The sequence below is a fragment of the Mercenaria mercenaria genome, chromosome 7, assembly GCF_021730395.1.
Source record: "Mercenaria mercenaria strain notata chromosome 7, MADL_Memer_1, whole genome shotgun sequence".
Taxonomy (NCBI): Eukaryota; Metazoa; Mollusca; class Bivalvia; order Venerida; family Veneridae; genus Mercenaria; species Mercenaria mercenaria.
This window is the reverse complement of record NC_069367.1, coordinates 3,468,509-3,472,053: the sequence shown is the minus strand read 5'-3', so window position 1 is coordinate 3,472,053 and position 3,545 is coordinate 3,468,509. Positions and strand designations below refer to the sequence as shown.

General features: G+C 34.4%; 1 long non-coding RNA gene across 1 annotated transcript; it reads left to right on the top strand.

Moving 5' to 3' along the window:
- The first annotated feature begins 107 nt into the window (after positions 1-107).
- Positions 108-3,072, top strand: LOC128558395 (uncharacterized). Its single transcript, XR_008371575.1, has 3 exons — positions 108-328; positions 485-558; positions 850-3,072. It is a non-coding gene; the product is annotated as an uncharacterized LOC128558395 (long non-coding RNA).
- The last annotated feature ends 473 nt before the right edge of the window (positions 3,073-3,545 follow it).

Genomic DNA, 3,545 nt, shown 5'->3' with positions numbered 1-3,545 from the left:
ATAGCTACTAGTAATGTAACCGAGTTGAATTTATTACATTTATATTTATTAACTCTCGGTTAATACTTAATCATGTTCCTTTCCGGTTAATCCCTGTTTATCGTCTTTCTACTTTTACTTTCGGTTTTGTAGTTATTTTCAGTTCCCGCGCTTTGGTCATGTGATTAGTCATGTGGTAGTTTTATACCTGTTGTACGTCATTCTTTCGCTATAACTGACAGAGGTCAGACATGTTTTATAGAGAGAAGTGAAACGTTTGTCTTGAGTTTTCTAAACTCGGCTTGCAGTGTGAGGTGTAGCATTTTATCCTTTTGTAAAGTAGATACAGGTAATTTGTAATGACTGGAATGATTTGTTTATGGTCCCATATTTATAATTTCGGCTTCGAAACATATTTCCATTGTTTTGAAAATGGCGGTCGATTATCTGTTCTTCTGTTATTGCACATAATCCAGCATGTATTTAATATGTTGTTTGTTCGCAGTAACTGGAGCACAGAAAGAGAGACGTGGTGTGTGTCATGTGTTGTTACAGAAAGGGTTTGATCCCATCAGATCAGTAAGGGTTTAAAATGTCCATCGATGTGTATATTTAAAAGTGTATTGATCAGCTGTTTATCTACATGTATAATTTTAAGGTTTCAGACCACTATACTATGAATTTGATATGTTTTACTGTTTTATGAAATATATGTAATACTTGAATGAATAGATTTTAATGTAACTGACTAAGGACAGAATTATTGATAGGTTTGATGAATTACCGTATTTTTTCTAGATAATTACCGTATTTGTTAAATTAATGTATTTGGTAATTGTAATAGGATATGTTTGGTGTTTTTAATTTCAGACCTGAAAGGTTTTGGTATCTGTCCGTAAGAAGGAATAGTATTTAGAAGAGTGCTGGTATTAACTGTTATCAACTGGCATTAAATACAATAAAGTATAAAAGATCGAACAAGTCTTCTTGGATGTGTTTGGCCATAGTATATAGTCGCAGATCCCAAGATTACAGTAAATCATTTGAGTATGAAATATTTTGTTTTTGTTCTAAATAGAAATAACTTTTAATGACAATGCTAATTTAATGCCGATTATTTCTAAGTAATGCTAATTTAATGCATTACTTTTACAAATAATTATTAACAAACCTGCCTCTGAACAGAGGCCACCTGGCTCTAAAACAACACATGTTTTGTTTCCCATTTTTACATTTACAGTGTATATTAACCTGTGAATAAAGACCACCTCCCAATAAAGACCACATACTGGCTCTCCCAAGGGTGGTCCTTATAGACATGTTTGACTGTAAAATGTTTTCTCACTGTTTTCTCATTGCAGATACCATTATAGAATTTTGTTTAGTAGATATATAAATTTGTTCTATGGATAGTGATACATTGTATAGCTTCATCAATTTTATATGTAAATGGAGAGCACGCCTTATCGTCACCCTTGGCCGCTGCCCTGCTTTACTGTTGCCAGGCCGGCGCCTCTCTGCGGGGAGTCTCTTCAGTGCATTTCCCTTGCGGTGAATAATATACATGCATGCAAAAATTAGATAAATACTAAGTGGCAGGTATATACACTTAAGAAAGGCAGCCAGACCGGTTGTAGAACTACAGAGAGGCATGCAGACAGACAGATAAAAGATAGATAGACAGTCAGACAGATATACAGACTGATCTTCATACAAACCAACAGGCATAAGATATAGAAACAGAATATTAGGTTGTGAGAACGATAGACAGAGAAAGTCCATTCTAACTTGTGCAGATGACGAGTGATGATCGTGAAATATGCAGGGAAAATATCGCTCATTAGACTGTTTTGAAGTTTTGGTCATTTATATTTCCATTTACTGGCGCTGTGAGTGGAGAAAAAAACAACAGCAATCAAGAACATATTATCAAGCAACACAAGTGGAGGAGGCTGTGCAATTTGTGAAGGTTTTTTTTTTTTCTTTTTTAAACGAGCGCTAGTTTTATGTGAAGTTATATATCCGCATTGTATTCAGAGAGTAGTTAGTTAGTAGAATTGTTCTTGATATAATCAAATAAGTTGTCGCTAAACGACCAGGACGTCAACATGGTCAATAGTATGATGTAACGTAAATTGTGACGTCATGCGCGTGTATTCGAATGAGTGGAAGAGCATAGCGTTACGTAATTAAATCTTTAACAAAAATGATTGTACATGAAATAATTTATACATATGGTGGAAAAGTACTAAAGAAAACATGGTACAGTAGATGCGTCTGCTACTGTTTTGCAGGGAAGAGGCTGTAAAATTTCGTCGCTAACCTATTGTCACCGAATGCTGGTATATCGTCGATAAGATTTGATCTAAACTGTATCTGTTTGATCTGTTTTGATGACAGTGTGCTCTAAAAACTGACAGAAAATTTTAATATGCGAAAGTTTACTTAGAGATGTATTCCGAAGCTCCTGGTAGACGAAGACGTGTATCTCCGAAACGTTCTTGTAACTGTATCGATACCAAGAAAACTATTTCTTAGGTAACATGGGTCATCGTTCAGTTATGGTTTCGATATTCAATATGCAAACAACAGAGTAGTTGTATGAAGAAAGAGTCATACTTACAATATATCGGGCATTTAAAATGTTGACATTATAATTATGATATTTGCATAATATATAGAATGAGAAACAAATATGGCGTCGCATAGTAAGTCTAAGATTACAGTTATTGTTATCTCAGTTATTACCAAATGGATTTGATTCAAACTTAAAATACATGTTCCATCTTATCACCCACATCATGTGATACAAGGTGCATAACTCTGACACCAAGTTTTCATGAATTATGTCCCCTTTTACTTAGAATTTAAGGTTAATTTTGATGTATTTTCACTATATCTCAGTTACTACTGAATGGATTTGATTCAAACTTAAAATAGATGTTCCACCTCATCACCCACATCATGTGACACAAGGTGCATAACTCTGACACCAATTTTTCTTGAATTGTGTCCCCTTTTACCTAGAATTTAAGGTTTATTTTGATGTATTTTCACTATATCTCATTCTGATTGGCTTAGAGCCAAAGGGAAGTAACCTTATTTAACTTTTGTACTGAGTTTCTTCCCCTTAAATTCAGGGATTTATCTATTTTTAGAAATCCTATTTTTAGATTTTCAATATTTTAGGTATTTTTCTAACTTTTTTTATTATAAGTCCTATGTAAAAAGTAAATACAGTGAATTTGCATGTCTTAGTCAGGTACAGCTTTGATCTTGAATGTGAAGGTAAAACACGCAGTATAATCAATCTGACGAAAGTACATCTCCTATTACGCTACGCTTAGGATCTGACAACGAGCTATTGATGGCCTCGTTCTGACGACCCTTCCGCTAGCCAATAAAAAGCTAACTTACAACATTCTGCAAGCTTTAAAAAGCTTTGGTTTTTGATATCTACAATTTTTATGTCGAAATCTGTCAGATAGTCGGTTAGCTCAGTCGGTAGGGCACTTGCTTTGTAAGCGAGAGGTCACAGGTTCGAGCCCTGGATTGACTGCAAATTT